Consider the following 26,447-nt stretch of genomic DNA (forward strand, 5'->3'; position numbering starts at 1 on the left):
CAAAAGCAATTTCCTCAATACAACCGAAAGCTTCAAAGGCCAGAGTAGCAGGGACGGGGGTCTGGGCACCATGGTTTCAGTGGACATCTAGGTCAATTGGCATAACAAAATGTATTAAGAAAATGGTCTGTATTCCACTTTGGTGAGAGGTGTCTGAGGTCTTTAACACTAGCGAGTGGGCATCTAAGATGCATAAATTGGTCTCAACACACCTGGAGCAAAGGAGAATGAAGAACACCAAAGACAGAAGGTAAAGATGAGCCCAAGAGACAGAAAGGGCCACATAAACCAGAGACTCCTTCAGCCTGAGACCTGAAGAACTAGTTGGTGCCAGACGGATCACTGTCCTGACAGAGAACACAGCAGAGAATCCCTGAGGGAGCAGGAGAACAGTGGGATGCAGATCTTAAATTCTGGTAAAAAGACCAGGCTTACTGGTCTGACTGAGACCCGAGGGATCCTGACAGTCATGTCCCCACACCTTTTGATAGCCTAAGATTGGACCCATTCCCAAAACCAACTCTACAGGCAGGGATTGACCTGGACTATCATATAGACAATGATGCTGGGAAGGAGTGAACTTTGTGGCTCAGGTAGACACATGAGACTATGCGGGCGACTCCTGTCTGGTGGTGAGATGAGAAGGAAGAGGGAGATAGGAGCTGGTTGAATGGATACAGGGAATACAGGGTGGAGAGGAGGGATGTGCTGTCACATTAAGGGGAGAGCAGCTGGGAGTGCATGGAGGGGTGTGTATGGCTTTTTGTATGAGAAACTGACTTGATTTGTAAACTTTCAACTAAAGCACAATAAATAAATTTAAAAAATAAAAAGTTAAGGAATGTTTACACCTAGAAAGAAAAAATCTTTTAGAGTTACCAGGAGAGGATGGAGTGAAGGGAAAATCACTAACTAAAAAAAAAAGGTAGTAGACATGTGTTAATTTGGTGAAGGGAAAGGTAATACACAATATAGGGGAAGTCAGCACAACTTTAGCAAGCCAAAGGAATACTCCAAGAAGAATGCTAAAATAATAATAACAAAGCAACTGCAACAAAAACCGTAACATATACAACTGTACAACAATAGTGAAAACAAACAATAATTTTACAAGCAAATACATAGGTAGAATATGTATGCTGATAAGGTGTAGGAGGGGGTATAGGATTACACCCATGTACGTATACAGGTTTGGCTGTGGATATTTTTACATACATACTTCTATGTGCAGCATATATATTCATATATATTACAGAGCACACATGAGGCTCAGTCACAGAAACTTCATAGAGACAACCAAACACCTTGTGGGACTGAGTTGCTGGGGCTAAGGGCTGTGGACCATGGTCTTTGGGGACATCTAGGTCAATTGGCATAACATAGCTCATAAAGAAAATGTTCTGCATTCTACTTTTATGAGTAATGTCTGGGGTCTTAAAAGCTTGCAAGTGGCCATGCAAGATACAAGTGTTGGTCTCATCTCATCCAGAGCGAAGGGGAATGAAGAATACCAAAGACACAAGGAAGCAATTAGTCCAAAGGAGCAATGGACCACAAGAACTACAGCCTCCACTAGCCTGAGACCAGAAGAACTAGATGATGCATGGATACCACCAGGATCACAGTAGAAAGTCCCAGACAAAGCGCGAGAAAAATCTAGAACAAAAAATCAAATTGACAAAAAAAAAAAAAAAACCAGACTTACTGGCCTGATAAGACTGGAGGAACCTCAGAAACTTATAACTCAGAACTGAATCCACTCCTGAAGTTCACCTTTCAGACAAATATTAGGTCTGTAAAACAAGCATTAACACCCATGAGGAACGTGATTCTTAGAAAAATCAAGTATATGAGACCAATTGCGCAAAACCTTCCTAAAAGCCAAGATGAGAAGGCAGGGAGGAGCAACAAAACTGGATGAATAGAAATGGGGAACCCTGGACGGAAAGCGGGTGAGTGCTGACACATTGCAGGTATTACAATCCATGTCACAAAACAGTTCATGTATAAATTATTGAATGAGAAATTAATTTGCTCTGTAAACATTCACCTAAAACACAATAAAATGTATATAAAAAAAAAAGGAGGAAGCATTGAGACAATGAAGGAAAAGATTGGAGTGATACGATCACAAGTCATGGGAAAGCTGGCAACCACCCGAACCTTGAAGAGGCAAGAAAAGGATTCTTTCCTAGAGCCCCAAAGGGAGCATGGCCCTGCTGGCATTTTTATATTGGAAATGAGCAATTAAATAAATGGAGCCAGGTTTCTGACTGTTGGGCTAGAAATTTATAGATAAGCAAGGATTATCTGCAAGGAAAATTAGATTCATCCATGTGGTAAAGGATTAGAGCTGGAGGCATTAGTAAGAACTCCTGTTAGCTTAATATGGCTAGAGGTAATTACATATAAAATATTTAGGGATATGTTTCTGTACACTAGTTAGTATTGTCGTTAGGTGCCGTCAAGTCATTCCTGACTCATAGTGACCCTGTGTATAACAGAAGGAAACACTGCCCAGTCCTGCACCATTCTCCTCAATTGTTTTTAGATTTGAGCCGTTACAGTCTCTGTTCAACCTATTTCCTACAGGGTCTTCCTCTTTTTTACTGACGCTCTGCCTTACCTGGAGCCCTGGTGGCACAGTGGCTGCTAACCAAAAGGTCAGATGCTTGAAAACTCAAAGGGGCAGTTCTACTCTGTCCTGTAAGTTTGCTATGAATCAGAATTGACCTGAGGCAAGCTGTTTGTTTTTTGCTACCTTACCAAGCATGATATCCTTCTCCAAAAACTGGTCCCTCTTGATAATACGCCCCAAATTTGTAAGACAAATTCTTGCCATACTCTCTTCTAAGGAGAATTCTGAATGTACATCTTCCAAAACAGATTTGTTCATTCTTCTGGCAGTCCATGGTATATTCAATATTCTTCACCAGCATCATAACTCAAAGGTGGTAATTCTTCTTCTGCCTTCCTTGTTCATTGTCCAGCCTTCAGATGCATATGAAGCCATTGAAAATATCATGGCTTGGGTCAAGGGAACCTTAGTCGTCAAAGTAACAACTTTGCTTTTTAGCACATTAAAGAGTTTTTTTTTTTTTTTTTTTTTTTGCAGCAGATATGCACAATGAAATATGTCATTTGATTTCTTGACTATGCTTCCATGGGTATTGATTGTGGATCCAAGTAAAATCAAATCCTTGGCAACTTCAATCTTTTTGCCATTTATCATGATGTTGCTTATTGGTCCAGTTGTGAGAATTTTTGTTTTCTACAAATTGAGGTGTAATCCATACTGAAGGCTGTAGTCTTGATCTTCATCAGTGCTTCAAGTTCTCTTCACTTTCAACAAGCAAGGGTGTGTCATATGCATCTCACAGGTTGCTAATGAGCCTTCTTCCAATCCTGACGTCACATTCTTCTTCATATAGTCCTCTTTCTTGGTTCATTTGCTTGGTTTACAGACTGAATAAGCATGGTGAAAAGAGATAGCCACTATGCACACAATTTTCCTGATTTTAAACCATGCAGAATCCCCTTGTTCTATTTGAATGATTGACTCTTGGCCTACATACAGGCTCCTCATGAGCACAATTAAGTGTTCTGGAATTCTCATTTTTCACAATGTTATCTGTAATTTATTATGATCTACACAGTCGAATGCTGTTGCATAGTAAATAAAACACAGGTAAACATCTTTCTGGTATTCACTGTTTTTAGCCAAAATTCCTCTAACATCAGCAATATCCCTGATTCCACATGCTCTTCTGAATTTGGCCTGAATTTCTGACAGTTCCCTGTCAATGTACTACTGCAACCATTTTTGGATTATCTTCAGCAAAATTTTACTTGCATGTGATATTAATGATATTGTTCAATAATGTCCACATTCAGTTGGATCACCTTTCTTTGGAATAGGCACAAATATGGATTTCCTCCAGTTGGTTAGCCAGGTAGCTGTCTTCCAAATCTTTTGGCATACATGAATAAGTACCTCCAGTACTGGATCCATTTGTTGAAACATCTGAATTGGTATTCCATCATTTCCTGAAGTGTTGTTTTCTGCCAGTGCCTTCAGCACCGCTTGGACCTCTTTCCTCAATACTGTAGACACTTTGTCATGTGCTACCTCCTGAAATGGTTGAACATTGACCAATTATTTTTGGTATAGTGGCTGTGTGTATTCCTTCCATCTTATTTTGATGTTTCTTGAATTGTTTAATATTTTGCCCATAGACCCTTTTAATATTGCAACTCGAGGTTTCAATTTTTTCTTCAATTCTTTCAGCTTGAGAAATGCTGAATGTGTTCTTCTATTTTGGTTTTCTAACTCCAAGTCTTTGCACATGTCATTATAATCCTTTGTCTTCTGGAGCCATCCTTCGAAATCTTTTGTTCAGCCCTTTTACATCATCATTTCTGCTATTTGCTTTAGCTAACTCTATGTTCAAGAAAATGTTTCGGAGTCTCTTCTGACATCCATTTTGGTCTTTTCTTTCTTTCCTGTCTTTTTAGTGATCTCTTGCTTTCTTCATGGATGATGTCCTTGATGTCATCCTACAAATTGCCTGGTCTTTGGTAATTAGTGTTCAATGCATCAAATCTATTCTTGAGATGGTCTCCAAATTCAGATGGGATATACTGAAGGTCATGTTTTGGCTCTTGTGGACTTCTTTTAATTCCTTCAGCTTCAACTTGAGCTTGCAGATGAGCAATTGATGGTGTGTTCTGCAATAGACCCCTGGCCTTGTTCTGACTGATGAATGAGCTTCTCCATTGTCTTTTTCCACAAATGTAGTCAATTTGATTCCTATGCAGTCCATCTGGCAAAGTCCACATGTAAAGTTGCCATTTATGTTGTTGAAAAAATGTATTGGCAATGAATAAGTCATTGGTCTTGCAAAATTCTATCACGGGTTCTCCCGTGTTGTTTTTATCACCAAGACCATATTGTCTAACTACAGATCCTTTTTATTTGTTTCCTACTTTCTCATTCCAATCACCAATAATTATAAATGCTTCTATATTGCATGTTTGATCAGTTTCAGACTGAAGAAGTTGGTAAAATATTCAATTTCTTCATCTTTGTCCTTGGTGCTTGGTGGATAAATTTGAATAACAGTCACATTAACTGGTATTCCTTATAGGAAGTGTTGGTATACACACATATATTTCGTTGCATTGTCATTTGAGAGGCCCTAAAAGAAATGATGTTCCATTTGCAATGAACATATCTAGTGATCAGATCTTGGTTCCTAATTCTACTTTCCAATTAAAGGAACCAGGGCATCTTGGAGAAACTGCTTATTTTAGAACTGGGGCAGAAAATGTACAAAATGAACTTGAAGCATCTTGTAGTGACAGAAGTACTAAATTGCTCAAAAAAGAACCCCAAACATCACAGTTAGGGTACTTCAAAAGGACACAGGAGCCAGCAGAAAGAGCTCCCAATGTCCAAACCTGGAACAATTGGAACAATAAAATAAAGTAGTACTGGATTAAACACAAAGTATAAAATAAATATTCATGAGACCATACTGACATAAATAAATGATTGACTAAACTAATAAATGGAGGAAAAGAGACTAATCTCCTATGCAGAAGAACTATAAATAATTTATGTAGCTACTCAGCCCTCATGGAAAAAAGCATCGCTCCATAATTCAAAAAATTACAGGATAAAAAAAGGGGCAGGGGGATAACTTTACAGTGGAGAAATCTTGCAAACACTAACTCAGCTAGGCTTTCAAGATCAACATCAACAGAGATACATCATGTTAATAGCATATATCCTGCATATGATCTGATGAAAATGCCATTTTACTTCTGTGAATCTCCTTTTCAAAATCCTTCATCAGACAAATTCCAATAGAGGGACACTGTTCAAAATACCTGATCAGTACTCCTTAAGACTGCCAAACTCACCGAAAACAAGGAAAGCCTGAGAAACTGTCACAGCCAAGAGGAGCCTAAAGAGACTTAACAACTACATGTACTATTGCATCATGCACGGGGTTTGGAACAGAAAAAGGATTATCAGGTAAATACTAAGGAAATATGAATAAATTATGAACTTTAATTAATAACAGTATATCAGTATTGTTTCATTAATTATAAAAAATGTACCATACTAATATAAAATATTAATAATAAAGGAAACTGAATGCAGGAAAAAAAATTGATGGAATGAAATAATAATTATGCTGTCTACCCTTGTTGCTGTCAGCCACCACTTCTTTAAGGGGTAGGAGTAGATAATTAAACCAAATACCAATAGGTTCCAGCTTCAATAAGATTCCAAGCATGTGTTCTCAATAGTAAGCATAGTTCTGACTGGGCTGTGGAGCACCTTGTCATCTCTGTGCCCAGGCTGACCAATTTCACTTCTGGAATCTGCTCTCTGTATCTAAAATAGAATTGTCTTGCTTTATTTCTTTTTCTATCCCTAGTACCACCTCCAAGAGGTGACTATTGTTAACCATGACTGTTTACAGTTCTTTGACTGCAACCACTGTAACTCTTAAGTCATTTGCTTATAAAATCTACTTCTAGGCTTGGATAATATCCATTGATTCTTCTTAATGAGGAGTTTAGAAACTACTAGCTATCCCTTGGGGCCCGGTGGCCCATGGTTAAGAGCTTAGACTGCTAAGCAAAAGGTCCATAGCTCTAATCCACCAGCCGCTCCTTGGAAACTTTATGGGGCAGTTCTGCTCTGTCCTATAAGTTCACTATAAGTCAGAATTGACTAGACGGCAGCATGTTTTTTTTTTTTTTTTTTTTTTGGTTAGCTATCCCCTTATCTCTTTTCCTCCTCTAGTTTATCGCAGATATATTATTTTAATTCTTGTAATGGCTGTCAAAAACCTAAATATGCAGAGAACACCAAAAACTAGTGTAACAGATTATATTTATTGTGAGTAGATATGATTCAATCAGGCAGCATCAACCCAAAGTATCAAAGTATGAGAAAGAGTACCAGAGGATGGACAGTGAAAGTGGGTTATATAGGTCATCGTTATGTTAATTTCTCAGGAAATAACATCAAAGCACAGTGCAAGGTTTCAAGGTAGGACAATTACAGAGTCACCAAGGACAATCCCTATATCCTAAAACACAGCCTCTAGTTAGACCCTGGAGTTCCTGCTTCTTGAAGCTGGCTGCACGTAGATAATTTTCTGAGAGAGCTCAATGCCTAAGGCAAAATGATCCCCAACACTCTTCTTACTAGGCTAATGTTTGACCTGAAGGTGACTCCAGGGAACCAGTTCCTAAAGACTCAAGGTTCAAAAGGAACCTAAGGGCATATGACCTGAGTGGGTAATCTCAATTCCATAAACCCAGAAATCTTTTTTTTTTTTTTTAGTGATTAAAGCATTTTATTTATTTTTTTGTTTTTATTGTGCTTTAAGTGAAAGTTTACAAATTAAGTCAGTCTCTCATACAAAAATTTATACACACCTTGGTATGTACTCCTAGTTGCTCTCCCCCTAATGAGACAGCACACTTCTTCTCTCCACCCTGTATTCCCTGTGTCCTTTCAGCCAGCTCTGTCCCCCTCTGCCTTCTCATCTCCCCTCCAGGCAGGAGCTGCCCACATAGCTTCATGTGTCTACTTGAGCCAAGAAACTCACCCCTCACCAGTATCATTTTCTAATAGTCCAGTCCAATCCCTGTCTGAAGAGTTGGCTTTGGGAATGTTTCCTGTCTTGGGCTAACAGAAGGTCTGAGGACCATGACCCCCAGGGTCCTTCTAGTCTCAGTCAGACCATTAAGTCTGGTCTTTTTACGAGAATTTGAGGTCTTCTTTCCACTGCTCTCCTGCTCCATCCGGGATTCCCTGTTGTGTTCCCTGTCAGGGCAGTAATCAGTTGTAGCTGTGCACCATCTAGTTCTGGTCTCAGGCTGATGTAGTCTCTGATTTATGTGGCCCTTTCTGTTTCTTGGGCTCATAATTACCTTGTGTCTTTCGTGTCTTCACTTCTTCATTCTCCTTTGCTTCAAGTAGGTTGAGGCCAATTGATACATCTTAGATGGCCACTTGCTAGCATTTAAGGCCCCAGGCGCCACTCACCGAAGTGGGATACAGAATGTTTTCTTAATAGATTTTATTATGCCAATTGATCTAGATGTCCTCTGAAACCATGGTTCCCAGACTCCCACTCCTGCTACTCTGGCCTTTAGGGCATTTGGTTTATTCAGGAAATTTCTTTGGTTTTGGTTTAGTCCAGTTGTGCTGACCTCTCCTATATTGTGTGTTGTCTTTCCCTTGAACCCAAAAATCTTGATTCCAGGAAAATTAAAATTGTTTTGTCATGATTATGCATAATCATATGCATAATTTTTCTAGATTTATTAACATCTGTTGTTTCCCATAAATAACAAGGGGAAATTAATACAGCTTCCTTCTGTGGGGGTGCGACTAATATATTATGGGTTTAGCAAACCTTCTTAATTATTTAGTACTTCTATAACAAAAATACTACAAGTGAGTGGCTTTAACAAGTAGAAATTTATTTGCTCACAATTTAGGAAGCTGGAAGTCCAAATTCAGGGTGCTGGCTCTGGGGGAAGGGTCTCTCTCCCTCTGTCAGCTCTGGGGGAAAAGCCATGTCCCTTTTCAACTTTTACTCCTTGGTTCTTTGATGATCTTCCTGTGGCATTTTCCCCCAAAATGTATTTTCTCCACTCTCTGCTTTTTTGCTACTTGCTTAATCTGATCTTTTAAGTTTCAAAAGAAATTGATTTTATACACCCTGCACTAACACTGCTTCGTTTACATAACAGAGACAATCCATTCCCGATTGGCATTATAACCACAGACTTATGGGTTAGGATTTACAACACATATTTTGGGGGAACAAAATACAATCCATAACACATTCTGTGTGACATGAGGATTCTCCCAATCTAGAGGCTCAAATCTATCAGGTTTGCTGCCTGCTATCTCTTTGGGCATGGAAGGGGGAAAACTTCAGTTCATGTCACTCAGACCTAACAATCAAATTACTTTCTTGCTATGTCATGAAGTCTACTTGTGATTTCAGTCCAGATGGTCAGCCCATGGCCTTACATGGTTCATCTCAGTTTTTTTGTAAGATTTGGTTTTCTTCAAATGACTGATTCCATGGTTTCCCAATCATATTTATAAATCATTAAATTGAATACTGTACTTGACTAGAGTAAGTTTTCTCTATGTATTTGTAATTCCCTTTCTCAAATAGGTTTATTTTTTAAATAGAAGGGTGTACTCAGTGTTTCTATGTAACTCCTGTGGCTGCTGCATTATGGTGTAACTGCATCCAGGGAAGAGACCCCTAGCAATCTTTGCCACCGCCAGTACCACATTTCTGCTCCATGGCTGTTTTTATGGTTTGGAGTTGTCACATTCTCTGTTTGGTTTCCTCTCAGGCATCTAAACATACCTAAGGAGCTTAGATATCCTTGAGAAATTTCACTTCCTTTTGCCAGCTTCTCTTATGAGAGAAAGGGCATCGAGTTGGAGCAAATACACAGCCATGCCATTTCTGTAGATGATCTTTTAATTACCTTGATTACTGCACCTGCACCCACTCCCCCTCACACATCTGACAAGGTTTACTTGTAATTTGAATTTCTGTTACAGGAGATTTCCTCTGTTCTGGATTCATTGGTATAGCCACTTTTGTATTCCATCTTCTTCTAAAACCTATTCCTCTATATTTTAAGTAATTTTTATAGATTTTATGTTTTCTTTTGGTACAACTTGTGTCAGTAGAATTTTAAGAAGTATACCAGTGTGCTCAGCCCACCATCTTAATCTAGAAATCATCTGTTTATAAATTTAACAACCATCACTGACCTATTTAACACTCATGTAGTTTGAATATGAAAAAAAAGGACTCCCACATAACATTTACTGACCTTTGAAATATAAATTTAAATAGTAGAGAGCTCACTTGATTCAAAGAAAAAGGAGGGAATTGTCAAGTTAATGTAAGAAGGAAGAGTAGTTAAATATTTTCTTCTTTACGATTTTCTTTATTTCCTACATTTAAAACTTAAGGTACCTATTCAGAAGGAAATATTAATTAAAGTAGATTTGATACACATTTCATTTTGATTTAGAATCTAGAAATAATTTTAAAAATATAATAATATAGTGATTCTTATGAAAGGAACTTCTGTTATTGTTCAATAATTTAGTAGGGATCTCTTACTTCAAAGTCCCGTGATAAAGATCCTCAGAGATAAAAGATAAACTTGTTTTTCCCAATGACAAGGAAGAAATATTGTTTTAAAGATTATGAGTAATTATCTAAGAATTTCTCCTTCTTCTTTGCATTTTTATAAAGTTAGAGCTGTTTTCTGCCCAGCAGTGTTTACTTATTAAAATCCTGCCTCATTTATTGTTTGACTTTTGCTTTGTGTTTTTATTATAAGCCACTGGAAATGCTTTTTTGAAGCTGGTAGTTGTCTTGAACTGGGTTCTCTAGAGAAGCAAAGCCAGTGAAGTATATATACATATATATAGAAAGAGAGAGAGAAATTTATCTCAAGGAAATGGTTCATGCAGTTGTAAAGGCTGGCAAGTCACAAGTCCATGGGTCAGGCCTCAGACTGGAAGCTTCTCCTGACTCACATAGCTATGAGGAATGATGAACCCAAGATTGTCAGGTCAGACAGCATGCAACTGGCTCACAGGCTGCTGAGGCTGATGAATCCAAAATCAGCAGGTATGACAGCAGGCTGCTAGCTCACAGATTGCAAAGGCCAATGAATCCCAATATCAACAGGTAAGATTGCAGGTCACTGGCTCACAGGCTGTGGAGGCTGATGAATTCAAAGATCGGCAGGCAATACGGCAGGCAGCTGGCTCAAGTTCCATGAACCAGAGGTCAGATGACAAACTGGATGCAGGATTCAGGGTGTGGTCATTAAAGTTGTGTATCAAAATGGCTGGGCCATGATTCTCAGCGGTTTGGCAGTTATGATGTAGTTTGGCAATCATATGACAATGTGATCACTTGAATGATGAGATTTGATATAATGCCATCACCTCCTTGTTGGGACCTGCTGTGAGCAGTCAATCAGTTGAAAGGGAGTTTCTTTGAGGGTATGGCCTGCATCAAATATAAGTGGACTCTCTGGCAAAGCCCAAGGGCTTTTGCTTACCCTGGATCCTGCAGCTGGCTTCTATTCATCTGATCTTGGTTCTTGGGGCTTGAGCTAGCAGCTTACCTGCAGTCTTGCCTGCCAATCTTGGGATCCGTCAGTCTTTGCAGCCTGAGAGCAAAAGTCCTGCTGCCAGACCTGCTGATCTCCAGTTTGCCAGCCCCTTAGGCTATGTAAATCAAGAGAAGCCTGTAGCCTGACCTATGGATGTGGAACAGTCCAGCCTCTAAAACTGCATGAGCCATTTCCTTGATATAAATCTCTTAATGTAGATATTCATATGCTTTACTGGTTTTGCTTCTCTAGAGAACCCAGCCTAAGACACAGTGCAAGAAAGCAAGCTTTGCCAGAAAGTCCACGTGTATATTGTAGGCAGTCCATATCACTGAAAAAAATCCTCTTACAACTGATTGACTGATTACATCAGATCACATCACGAAGGATGACTACATCATTGTCTAACTGCCAAAGCACTGAGAATTTTGGCCAAGGCAAGTTGACACACAACCTTAATCCTCACAGTCCATCCTTTGTTGACTGGCACCTGTACACATCTCCTTAAATCATACACAATCTCTAAATAAAGACAATTACAAAGTCATACTTGCACCTAACATGATACAACTAATATGGGTACAACAGAAAACATACTAGCCCCAATTACGTCTTATATTGTATAAGTGAAGAAAACAAAAATATTTGATACACACTTATAAGGAATACTCATAACAATTAATGTCCTTGTTTCTGCAGCTGGTCACATTGTTGTAACTGGTATTGAGAACTACCTTCTTTGACCACCCATTTTGTATTCACTTTACCCTCAGAAAGCATCTCAGCTGGTCATGGTTCTTTGCCTGGTGGGGCAAACAACACCTTCATTCTTGAAGGGTCTGGTCTGGGCCATTAATAGTCATGTCAAAATTAGGTTGCTGTAGTTTTCCAAATCGACTTTAATAATGGGGCATGGTAGTACTAAGAGATGCCCTAAGGGAACTTCTGTATTCCAGACATGCTCTTTTTTACTTCTATTAAGCAACATCAATTGGATTTCCTCTTGGTACTCATGGCCAATCACATGAGCCAATATAGTAACTCCCTTCTTTGCCTGTTGATCCAGAGGAGTGAGAAGAGAAGACCAAAGTGGCAGGGCAGCATTCTTAACCTCCAGTTCAATGAAACTTTTGTTGTGTCTCCATATGGGAGCATTCCTCCACAGGGAACTAAGACCTTTAGACCTGAAGAGCACAGAGTTGTCAGACAGGAAGCAAAAATTTTGCCGTGGGTCACTAGAGGTAATAGTGAGTGATGTCACTCCCATCTCCATTTCTTGATTCCTGGAGCTATGAATCCTGGCTATGGGAGAAACAGCACCGTATATTAGATTCTGGTTTACCGCATACACAGCCTACTGGACAAAATTGCCCCAACCATTCAAACCATTGCCACCTAGCTGGCAACATAATTGTGTCTTTAGAAGGCCATTCTATCCTTCTACCAAGCCAGCTGCTCCAGGATGATGGGGAACATATTAAGACCAGTGAACTCCATTAGGATGGGCCCATTGCTGTACTTCATTTTCTGTGAAGTGATTCCTGTGATCTGAGGCAATGCCGTGTGGGATACCATGACAGTTGAATAAGGCATTCCGTGAGTGCATGGGTGGTAGTTTTGGCAGAGGCATTGCATGCAGAGAAGGCAAATCCATATCCAGAGTAAGTGTTTATCCCAGTAAAAATGAAACACTGCCCTTTCCATGATGGAAGAGGTTCAGTGTAATCAACTTGACAACAGGTTGCTGGCTGATCACTTCAAGAAATTTTGCCATATCAGGGAATCAGTGTTGGTCTCTGGCACTGGTAGATTGGGCACTCAGCAGTGGCTATATTAAAGTCGGCCTTATTGAGTGGAAATCCATCCATGTTGCTGAGCCCATGTACAATCTCCATCTCTGTCACCATGGCCACTTTTTTCATAAATCCATTGGGCAATGATGGGATTGGCTGGGAAAAGAGGATGACTTGTACCCATAGAACACATCATTCTATCCAATTGATGGTTAAAGTCATTCTCTGCTGAGGTAACGCTTTGATGTGCATTCACGTGAGACACAAATATCTTCACTTCTTTTGCCCATTCGGAGAGGTCTATCCACATACCTCTTCCCCATACCTCCCTTTCACCAGTTTTCCAATCATGTTCCTTCCAATTCCCTGATCATCCAGCCAAACCATTGGCCACAGCCGGTGAATCAGTACACAGCCTCACACCTTGCCATTTCTCCTTTTGAACAAAGTGAATGACCAGTTGCACTGCTCAAAATTCTGCCCATTGGGAGGACTGTCCTTCACTACTGTCCGTCAGGGAGGTCACATAATGGGCTGCAGTGCTGCCACTGTCCACTTCTGAGTGGTGTCTTCTTATGGTGCAGAACCACCTGTAATTCAGACATAAGTTTTCTCTTCCTCAGTCAACTGATCATAAGGAACTCCCTATGAGGCCATACGTGCAGACTAGGAGAGGACAGGTAATGTGACAAGAGTGGAGACCATGAGCATTTGGGTCATTTCCTCATGCAACTTACTACTACTACCTTGTTCAAGCCCTATCTCATATATACCACTTCCCTTTAATGATGGAGTGCTGCTGTGCACATCTTACTTTATGACTCTGTGGGTAAGACAGCTTCCAGTTTATGATGGGCAGCTCAGGCCTCAGAGTAACTTGGTGGACCTTGGTTAAGTGTTTAGTCTCATCTTAGGCCTAGTTATAAGCCAAAAGATGTTTCTCAAAAGGAGAGTAATTTTCTGCAAAGGATGGCAGCACTTTGCTCCAAAATCCTAAGGTTATGCACTGTGATTCACGAATAGAGGCCTTACAATGACTCCACACAGCATCTCTATCTGCCACTGATATTTCAAAACCATTGGATCAGCCGCATCACATGGTTCCAGTGGCAGAGTGGCTTGCATGACAGCCTGTACCTGTTCAAAGAGCCTTCTCTTGTTCTGGGCCCCACTCAAAACTAGCAGATTTTTGAGTCACTTGATAAATTGGTTGGAGTAGCACATCCAAATGAGGGATATATTGCCTCCAAAATCCAAAGAGGCCCACCAGGCATTTTGCCTCCTTTTTAGTTGGAGAGGCCACATGTAACAACTTATCCTTTACTTTAGAAGGAATATCTTGACATGCCCAACATCACTGGACTCCTAGAAATTTCACTGAGGTAGAAGCAACCTGAATTTTTGTGGGATTAATTTCCCACCCTCTAGCACTCAAGTGTTCTACCAGTAAGTCCAGTAACCCTATTTCCTTACTAATCCCAATCAGCATAATGTCATCAGTGTAATGGACAAATATGATGTCTTTGAAGGGAAAGTTGGTCAAGGTCAGGGTGGACCATATTATGACATAGTGCTGGACAGCTGATATACTTCTGAGATAGAACAGTGAAGGTATATTGCTGGTCATGCCAGCTGAAGACAAACTATTTCTGGTGTTCCTTTGAAACTGAAATTGAGACAAAGGTAGATCAACAGCTGCATACCTGGTACCAGGAGATATATTAATTTGCTTAAGCAATGAAACCACATCTGGAACAGCACCTGCAATTAGAGTTGGTTCAGTTTTCAATAATCCACTGTCATTCTCCAAGATCCATCTGTTTTTTCACAGATCATATAATAGAGATAAATGGGGATATGGTGAGAATCATCACCCTTGCATCCTTCAAGTCCATGAGGTAGCAGTAATCTCTACAATCCCTCCAGGAATGTTGTATTGCTTTTGCTTTACTATTTTTCTAAATAGGGACAGTTGTAATGTCGTCCACTTGGCTATCCCTACCATAATAACATTTTACTCCACATGTCATGAGTGCAATGTGGGAGTTCTCCCAGTTGATGAGTATATATATTCTAATTATGCATCCTGGAACTCAGAAAATCACTACAGGATGGGTTTGGACACCCACTGTGAGAGGAATCTAAGACTCCATTAATAATCTGACCTCCATATGCCCCTACTCTCATTGGTGAGCCACAATGATGTTTTGGGTCTCCTGAAATTAGTGTCAGTTCAGAGCCAGTGTCCAGTTATCCCTGAAAAGTCTGAATATTCCCTTTACCTCCATGAACAGTCACTCTCATAAAAGACCATAGATGCTTTGGGGTAGACCGGGAAAAAGATTAACAGTACAATTTTTGGGCAGTGTAGTGGGGTCCTTCCTCAAGTGGACTTGTCTCCCCTTCATTCAATGGGTTGTGGGCTTGTAAATTGGCTCAAGTCTGGGATTTGACTGATAAACTGTGATTCTCTATTCTGTTAGTTTGAGTTAAACTGCCCTTAACTCCACCTAGAATTCTCCTATTTATACAGATCAAGTAAATATTTAGATCTCCCATCTATTTCACTCCTAGTAATACCATGACTTAGTCGCCAATGTTGTGAGTCCATACAAGTTAGACTATTCTGATTACTACTTTGAATCCCTGTCCATTAAAGTAACCACCTTGTTGTTGTTGATCGAGTACTGTCACTTGGCCCCTACCACCATGGAGTCCAAACAGCCCCATTATAGTTAGGTGTCTTCATACAGTAAGGGAGTTCCTACTATCAACTCTGACTTTCATAAAATAGCAATCACAGCAGTCTTCAAGGATGCTGAGGCTCACTTCACAAATTTGTTCCTTACCATTGTGGTAAAAGTGGTGTTCTTGGGCACTTCATGTGTGGGCCTGTGGGTCCAACCAGGTAAATCCACTCTAACATATCAGTTCTCTTCAGCCATTGGACACCTTCTTCTACAATACACCAAGTCAAGTCTAGTACTTCAACTTGATTTATTGTAGGCCACCACATAATCCATGATTCAGCGAGCCAACCAAATAAGCAATTAAATCCTTTCCTAACTTCTTGAGCTGAAATATTATGCTTAGTGTGCCCATATTAATAATCTCAGACTGATCCAACTTTATGCTTTTTACACAATTATCTCACATAGTTAACAGACATTCTCACACGTATTTCCCAGGTTTCTGTTCGTATATATTAGAAAAGTCATATAGTTGCTTTGAAGTGTAGCATACCTCCTCTTTGGTCACACTTTGAACTTCACCTTATGGGACTTGCTGGGACTTAAGTCTAGTTATAGGTCTAGAAGCAAATATGGATGGTGGTGGGGGCGGGGGTTCTAGCACTATTCAGCAATGTCTTGTAAGGCATCTACTCTGGCAATGCCCCAGGAATGACTCAGAATTCACCCCAGATATAACTGAGATGTTGTCCCAGGCCGTGTATAAGAAACAGACTCTTCAGACACAGCTGGGTTAATCTCATCAGATGGGGGTGGAGTGGCTAATAGTTTTACTGGGGAGGGTGGCTTAGTAGACAAAGATGGAATAATCTCTTCAGATGGGTTTAAGAGGGTGTTTCTGTTGTCAGGAGTAACAACAGAATTTAAGGACTCAATGTCCTCAGCTTCCTGATTATCTGCCCATATGTCCCCAATCCAAGTTTCAGGATTCTATTCTTTCCCCAATCAATGCCCTCTCTTTAATTTCAGACACCATTTGCCAATTCAATTTATGTTGTAATTCAGCCACTCTTAAGGTAAGACTCTGGATTTGGTTTTTGGCAATATCACCTCTTACTACAAGAAATAAGGCTTTCTTCCAGAGCACAAGGGGCAACTTTCAGGTCTTTTATGTGGCAATTTAACTGTGACTCTGAAGATCTGAGTTCACCCCCTTCTTTTATCACTTTGTCTAGCTAAAGTAGGATCAACCAGCCAGCTTTCTTAAACTCATTCTGACAAAAATGTAAAAAAAGTATCAAACAAGTGATCACCTAGAGCATTGCTTCTCACCAATACTTGATCTATTGATGATGATATTTTGCATATTAATATTGCCACCTCATGCCATGGATTAGCAGTGCCCTCTTTACTACTGGAGACAGAGTCATTAACACCTTTAAGACTAGTCAGACTTGAGAACCAATTTAGAAAACTCATCCTTATAATTTTGTTTCTCTAGAGCCACTCTTGGTTCTAATGTCTTGGTCTGGGTTCTCTAGAGGAGCAAAACCAGTGAAGCATATGTGTGTGTGTGTGTGTGCGCGCGCGTGCGTGTAGAAAGAGAGATAAATTTATCTCAAGGAAATGGTTCATGTGGTTGTAGCTGCTGGCAAGTTTCAAGTCCGTGGGTCAAGCTGGAGATCCTCCTGATTCACATAGCTGCAGAGGCTGACAAACCCAAGATCAGCAGGTCAGAAGGCAGGCTGCTGGCTCATTGGCTGCATAGACTGACAAATCTAAGATCTGCAGGTAAGATAGCAGGTCACTAGCTCATAGTCTGTGAAGGCTGACGACTCCCAAGACCAGCAGGCAATATGGTAGGCAGCATGGCAGGCAGCTGACTCACATCCCAGGAACCAGAGGTCAGAAGATGACGAGCTAGATGCAAAATCCAGAGCAATAAAATGAGCTTTGCCAGAATGTCCATATATATATTACATGCAGGCCATACCTTTGAAGAAACTCCCCTTACAATTGATTGGCTGATCACTTAAGATCACATCATGGAGGATGACCACATTATGACATAGTTACCAAATTACATCATTGCATAATTACCAAACAACATCATTACATAACTGCCAAACCACTGAGCATCATGGCCCAGTGAAGCTGACATTCAACATTAAGTGTCACAGTAGTGTACAAAAATAGTACACATATAGAGCTCCATATAATATATATATATGGAAACCCTGGTGGCATAGTTGCTAAAAGTTTGGCTGCTAACCAAAAGGATAGCAGTTTGAATCCACCAGGTGCTCCCTGGAAACCCTATGGGGCAGTTCTACTCTTTCCTATGGGATCACTATGAGTTAGAATCGACTGGACAGCAGTGGGTATGGGAGATATATATATATATATACATTTGCAGGTTGGAAAGAGGCTTCACCTCATTCTTTTTGTGAGAATAAAAAGTATCAAGAGAGAAATCTGTGACATAAAGTATAGCTTTCTGAAGGAAAGAGCAGCTGAGTTTATTATTTCATGGCTAGAGGGAGGGAATCATCAGGATATTTCCTCCTTCTCTGCCATCCAGGGTAAGTTTTCAATTTAGGATTCTGAACTTTTTGATATTATTGTCTTCTTTTCAGCCAAGAATAAGCCCCTAAGTTATTACCAATGCCTATTATTATAACAAAAAATGTTTTAAATGTTTTTCTAATGTTCTTGGACAATGAATGTGCCTAATTGGAGAGAATGCTTGATAAGCTCTAATTTTTGATGAAGATAAATCTCAGGTTACATTAACATAAAAATTTATTTCCACTAGAGGATCAATTTCACTCACCTAAAGAATTAAAAGGAAATTAATTTTAATGGGTTCATTTTGAGTAATGGATTACCAAAAATATTGCAGACTGGTAATCACATGTATTATAGCAAGCTTTTAAAGCAACTATCATTACTCGGTGTATATTAAATAATATAATGAAGCATAAGTGAATTTAATATATTTGTCAGCATAATTTTCATACAAGACCTATTTAGAAATATAGCTAAAGATCTCCTGACACCACATCAGGTTGAGCCTCTCCCTTTCTGTATATATATCTTTCAAATTTAATTTCAAATGTCAAGTCCTCCAGAAACTGTTCTTAAAATTCCACCTTGAAAGCACACAGTATTTTTATCTGTCCTTGTCTTAGCTTTTCCTTTTACTATAGTTATCAGTCTTTAAAAACTGCGCTTTCAGTGAAGTTTTTCTTCTTATCAAATTTCTATCCTGTAAAGTATCTATTACTATAATAGATGTATCATAACTTTATATATCATAACAAAAACCATAGCAGTTGCCGCTGAGTTGATTCCAACTCATACTGACCTTATGTTTATCAGAGAAAAACTGTTTCATATGGCTAATTTTTTGGAAGTGGATCACCAAGCCTTTCCTCCACATTGGAGAATTGAATTGCCAACTCTTGGTTAGCATCAAGTGCTTAACGATTTGCACCACCCAGAGTCTCCCTATGTATCATAAAGCATATAATAAATCATAATGAAAATGCATGCTTATATTTAATTTTTTAATATAAAGTTTATATTTATCACCAACAAATAGAACAAAGGCTAAACAATTTGGTTGGCTGATTAAAATACTCAGATAACAACACCCTGTACTTATAGGAAGGAGCCCTGGTAGCACAACAATTAAGCCCTTAGCTGCTAACTGAAAGGTTGGCAGTTTGAACCCACACAACAACTCCATGAGAAAAAGACTTGGCTATCTACTGCCCTAAAGATTACAGCCTAGAAAACCCTATGGGACAGTTCTACTCTATCACCTGGGGTCACTGTATGTCAAAAATCTACTTGACATCGTCCAGTAACAGCAATAATATACTTACAGGAAGGTAGCACACACACATTAAAAGGACACTACAGAACTAAAAGCTAAAATTGCCCTTAAACAGTATATTTTCTATTTACACCATATGGTTAAAATTAAAGCTATGGCCTGGATTAATGGAAAAAAGATTCTGGGATAGAAATGTGGGATTACAGGAGTTTTTCTGCAGGTATCAAATTATGTCACCTTTGGCAAATTCTTTACTCTCTCTGTGTCTCTGTTTTTTCATGTGCAAAATGAAACTCTGTCTTGCCATTAGTCTATAAAGTTTATGGGAAAACATAAATTACTAATTCTTTAAAACCTCTTTGAACATTAGCGATTGGTTTGAAAAACTATTGATTTTACAAGGTATTCATTAACATCTGAAAGTTTTCTTTAAGGCTAATGGCAGTATTAATGAACTAAAAACGAAGATGGTAGGATGCCATTATTACGATTTTTCAGTTATAAAACCCAGTTTCCAGATTGATATGGCTCATATACAGCAATAACGAAAGTGTGATTTCTTAGTTGGTAATAAAGAAATACTACATTTTAACCTACCTTTATAAATATATGTCTGTGAAAAAAACGGACCAAAGGGACATCCAGTTTTTTTTAGCCAAGTCTGGGTAAAATGTCTTTTCCTTGATTAAGCATGGGTCTTCATTAGTTTGTGGAGCTGTTTAAGACTGTTTATAATTTGAACATTAGTTACAAGAACTTCCAACCATCTATCTCTTTCTGGATGTTATTGTTAGTTGATACCAAGTTGATTCCATCTCATAGCGAGCTCATGTTTGCAGAGTAGAACTGCTCCATAGGGTTTTCAAGGCTGTGACCTCTCAGAAGCACATTACCAGGCCTGCCTTCTGAGGTACCTCAAGATGGGGTTGAACATCCAATCTCTTAGCTAGTAGTTGAGGGCTCCCCAGAGACTCCTACATTATCCTGGGCGAAGCAAATCTAGGAGCATTGGTCCACCTACCTTAATAACCCTTTCCAGATCAAGTTATTTACTGCTTTGACTATTTTGTCGATACCATGTATTTTCATTAATAGAAGCATGCTGAGTCATCGAGTGTTGTTGAATTTTTGGTAGGTAGTATGGACTTTTTTCTTTGCTCCATCTCACAATCCTACTCTTAGAGTCCAGAGATACATAGGCTGTTCCACTAATTCTACCCCCAGAGTCCCCCTGAGTCTACTAGGACATATGTGACCCCAAAAAATTTTTTCAAAATTTCTACTTTTACTGACAGCTGTGCACACATCTTGTACAACACCCTGTAGAAACAGTAATTTGCTGCACATGCCCACTTTCTCAGTTTCAAATAGTCATAAAGGTTTCTGTCTTGCAACAGCATGAACTGTCAGTGAGAAAGCAGCTTCCCAATGAATCTGAGAAACAGAAAATGTTTGTGGGCCTCTGTATACCCCACTGGTCATGAAAAGGTTTTAAAGAGAATGTTTAAAAGAATTACACAGCCTAACTAATCCAAACTCTATAATCAACATGTATACCTTAAATGTAGCATTCCATGTGATTCCGACTCATAGCGACCCTATTGTATAGGGTTTCCAAGGAGCACCTGGTGGATTCGAACTACCCAGCTTTTGGTTAGCAGCCATAGCTTGTAACCACTAGGCTGCCAGTGTTTCCCGGTTAATACCAGATTCTGAGATGTTGTCATTTGTCTCTTTGCTCAGAAACTTTTTATCCCCTTGTATTTGATTTAAATCCTTGGAGGGGTTACCCCTGCTTTTATGTGCAAATTATTCTCCTGCCTGTCTGGGCTGCACAGGTGATTTTCTATCTATTTTGGATTTCTGGTGCATTTGGTACTCAGATGCATTCTATGAATCCATTGCCTTCTCTCCTTACAAAATTGCTAATATATGTCCAATACACATATAATTTTGCAAACAATTTTAGATGGTTTCCGCATATTCTGAAGCCCATCCATGTTCTTCACAGGGGACTACAGATCCTTGGTTATGAAGCTGTGCTCTGGGCCTGCAATCTTTTTTTTTTTTTTTTCCTTTGAAAGTCTACCTTTTGCCATTTACCTTTGTTTTATTTTTATAATTAATTCCAATCTCAGCTTTAAATTTTTAATTTACTCTTTCAGTAACAATGAAATAAACTTAAGGTCTTGGTGTCTTTTTTACTCCTAATCACTTCCAGTGCTGACAATCACTGGCATTAACATTATTTGGTATTTTGTATCCCAAAAATAAAGTCATTTTTCATAGACTTGATGTCAATCCATTCACCATTCAGAATTAGAAATTGGGAGAGAATTTTTACAAGGTGAAACCAGGTCAAAATGGCCAAAAGAAATTGTGTTTCACTTTATATTTCCCTTGCATATTTGGGATGATGGTTTGAGCACAGCTATCTTTTTTTTTAATCTATCTGAACTTCATATGTTACCTATTTCTATTTGTCTGGTCTGAAACTGGAGTTTTTGCCCTTAGCTTCACTTGATATTTGGCAGGTATGTATTTACAATCCTATTATCATTCAACATAAGATTGTATATATAAGTCTTAACAGCAGTCCTATCTAGCATATCACACCAAAGAAATAGACCAACTGTATTTAGGATTTTAAACACTTGTTATAAATAACAAGGAAATAGTGACAAATGTTTTCACTGATGACATACAAGTATGAATGGTGTCATTGTTCAGATATATATTCTTTATTATTTATTCCATTTATTTTTACTTCAAAGGGCATAATTTGCTTTAGGGTAGATATGCCAGAGAAATATGCATTTGAAGTATAAATTATGATATTTAATAGATATGGCAAAGATCTTTTTTTAAAAAACTGTTACTTGAATGTGGAGAATGATGAAAATCTATTTTGAAAGTCACTTTCAATCTGATGATTTTATTTCTTGCCAAGGTTTCCAAATTACATTATGTTACCTCGTACATAAATCATGCAACCTAGAATCCCTAGCCTTTATAAACACATGTATTTTATTTAGGAGTGTGAGGATGACTCATTCTTTAAAAATAGCTGGATGCTTTTTATACTAATATGAGATATGGCTGAATTATTACCTGATTGAAAATGGAAGGAGAGGAAGAATGAATAAAATCTAAAGAAGTATTGATTGTACAAATGGTTTGGTACTTCAGACCCTTAGTATTTGCAAATTTAGTGTTCATGAACTTGACTAGTCACAAGTGAGCTTAAGGGGTCGTGTCGGAATTTGTCATTCTACTAATGTGTGAAATTTGGGAACTGCTGTGGGAATGGAATTTATAGCAGTGATTGAGCAATGGGTTCAGGATCTGCATGTCAAGGCAATTCTTATTGCAATCTACTTGGTGTCATTGCATACAGCTTTTCTAATAGGGTGAAATTATATAACATGCTGGCATTCCATACATAAAGATGTGATATTCTCTGACATGCCCCCTGAATGTCAGGAGTCTATTATATTAATACTGTCTTCTTAAATTTCACATGTGAGAAAAAAATAATGAAGCAAAAATATGAAAGATTGATGCAGGAGATGATAAATAAATGTTCAGCATGGAGTCTACTATATTAATGTCTTCTTAAATTTCACATATGAGAAAAAATAATCAAGAAAAAATGTGAATGGTTGATGTAAGAGAAGATAAATGTTCAGCATCACTTATCAATTTCATGTTTAAGAGAGTATTGCAAAGCAAAGTAGCAGGCTGAATGGAACTTTTGTGTATTTATTTTTCATGTTTCTTATGGTGAAGGGGACACTCCATATAATATGAGGATGAATTGAAAGACAAAAAAAAAAAAAAAGAATAGGATGATCTCTTGAGTGATCATGGAGGTTATAAAACCACTTTTCCAGGTTTCCTTTAATTGTCCATTAGAAGGTCTAAAAAGGGAAGAATCATATTATGAATTTTTTTAATGTAAATTCTACTAATATTACTTATTTGGAATAATAGAAGCAAGTAGAGTTTATTGAACATATATACTAGACATGGTGCAATATAATGAGGTAGATAGGTTTGTGGAAGAGTTTTAAAATATAATCCTTCATGATATACAGAAACTATCACCAAGAATCTTCAAGTAAAGCCTTAAAGATAAACAAATGGCAAATATTAATGTGTTAATCAGGTAATCAAAAAAGTATTTCTTCAATTAAACAAAATTCATATCTTTTAATTGTCTCATACACATATGAAAGCTGGACAATAAGGAAGACTGAAGACTGGTGCATTTGAATTATGGCATTGGCAAAAAATATTGAATATACAATGGACTGCCAGAAGAATGAACAAATCCATCTCTGAAGAAGTACATCCAGAATGCTCTTTAGAAGTGAGGATGGTGAGACTTCATTTTACTTACTTGTTATCAGCAGGGACCAGTCCCTGAGGAAAGATATCATGCTTGGTAAAGTAGAGGGTCAGTGAAAAAGAGGAAGACTCTCAACGAAATGGATTGACACATTTGCTCTGAGTCGGGTCAATTAACCCAGCCTTTCTGGAGTTTCCTAAAAGGATACCTTCCCATGAGAAGCAATATCAAGGCTAAAATTTGAAGGACCATCTCCTGAAAATATTGTGACATAGAAAGCTTAACCAGCTCTTCCAAAGTTACAGTTAATTGGTGGCAGAAAATATATTTGGATTCAAGTATATTATTTGGCTTCCCCTCTGAAAATTGTTACCTTAACAATTATGGCTTTTTCTTGGGCATGAATAAACCTATCAATATAGATTGTCCATTGCACAGACTGCTCTGGAACATAGGGAAACAAATATTTCTGCCTCTACCTGACATTGTTTTTCCCAGTAAAAGCCTTGAGAAGCACTTGTAGTCAGACCAAGTGATAGAAAATGATCATCATAAACCACTTCCAGCATACTTCAATCTTTGTACTGAATCAGAAACACATACGCACACTTAAAAGAATTATTGTCCATATCCGCATGTACTTGCTGGGTTTCTCTTTGATATGACATTTGAGCAAATGGGTCCTACTATAAGAATACGCATTTGCTGATTGACAGCAATGAGCAAAATAATGTGGCATTTATTTCATACACTTAGCAGTCTTCCACCTTCAGATCTCAGAGGAAGCACCTATTATCTTTCAGACAATGATTGAGGAACAACTTGACTTTTGGAGAGTTCCACAACAAAGGCCTTGCAAAAATCTCTTATTGAAACAAGATTTGTGAAGAAGTTTTAAAACTGGTTATTTTACAAAATTGAGAAAATATAATTATAGGGATTTAAGTCAAGCTCAAAATCAGTAAAAATAAAACATGAATAAACTGAATGCTTTGAAGGCCAGCATAGCAGGGGCAGGGATTTGGGGACCATGGTTTCAGGGCACATCTAAGTCAATTGGCATAACAAAATCCATGAAGAAAACATTCTGCATCCTGCTTTGAAGAGTGGTGTCTGGGGTCTTAAACACTAGCAAGCAACCATCTAAGATGCATAAATTGGTCACAACCCACCTGGATCAAAGGAGAATGAAGAACACCAAGGACACAAAGCGATTACAAGCCCAAGAGACAGAAAGGGCCACATGAACCAGAGACTGCATCATCCTGAGGCCAGAAGACCTAGATGGTGCCTGGCTACAACCGATGACTGCCCTGACAGGCAGGGAACACAACAGAGAACCCCTGAGGGAGCAGGAGAGCAGTGGGATGCAGACCCCAAATTCTCATACGACCAGACTTAATGGTCTGAATGAGACTGGAAGGACCCCGGTTCTTATGACCTCCAGACCCTTCATTGCCTCAGGACAGGAACCATTTCCCAAGCCAACTCTTTAGACATGGATTGGACTGGACAGTGTGTTGGAGAGGGATGCTGGTGAGGAGTGAGCTTCTTGGATCAGGTGGACACTTGAGACTATGTTGGCATCTCCTGCCTGGAGGGGAGATAAGAGGGTAGAGGGGGTTAGAAGCTGGAGAAATGGACACGAAAAGAGAGAGTGGAGGGAGAGAGCGGGCTGTCTTATTACGGGGGAGAGTAGTTGGGAGTGTGTAGCAAGGTGTTTATGGGTTTTTGTGTGAGAGACTGACTTGATTTGTAAACTTTCACTTAAAACACAATAAAAATTATAAAAAAAATGAACAGGATTGTAAAAAAAGAAGATATTGCCCTTAATTAAACAAGAATAGCATTTTTAAGTACTCATATAAAAATGCAGTAGTCAAAATATAAAATATCCTTGGAACATTCATTCATTCAAATACATTTGTGTGCCTACTGAAGTCAGCAATATGCTCAGTGCTGGAGATACACTGTGGAAAAATATTGTTTTGAATCCACTGGAAGATCAAGAAACACAAATGGGGAATTGTAATAAAAAGAGATAAAGACTGTAATGGAGGATATTTATCGTGCTGAGAAATTTTTTTCCAGAAAATTCACTTTGACTTGCTAAAGTCTCCAGGCAAGGACTCTGCCTTAGAAGAAATGATGTCTAGGTTGAGAATTGACTGTGAGTAGGATTTATACATTTGAAAGATGGAGATGATTCATCCAGTCTACTAGAATAACATGCATGAAAACTCTGGATGAAAGTAAGCAAGGAATTCAGAGTACTGAAAGTATTTCATTATATATCATTAGATCCCCCACATGTCTGTCAGTTTGTCACACTGTGGGGGCTTGCATGTTGCTGCTGTGATGCTGGAAGCTATGTCATAATGATTGCACTGAAGATCTCTTTAAAGCATTAAGAACAAATATGTCACCTTGAAGACTAAGGTGCTACTGACTCAGGGCATCGTGTTTTTAATCACCTCATTTACTTGCTTAAGCTGGGCAATGAATAAGGAAGACCGAAGAATATTTGATGTCTCAATTATGATATTGGCAAAGAATATTGAACA

This window comes from Elephas maximus, chromosome 23 (genome assembly GCF_024166365.1).
Source record: "Elephas maximus indicus isolate mEleMax1 chromosome 23, mEleMax1 primary haplotype, whole genome shotgun sequence".
Classification (NCBI taxonomy): Eukaryota; Metazoa; Chordata; class Mammalia; order Proboscidea; family Elephantidae; genus Elephas; species Elephas maximus.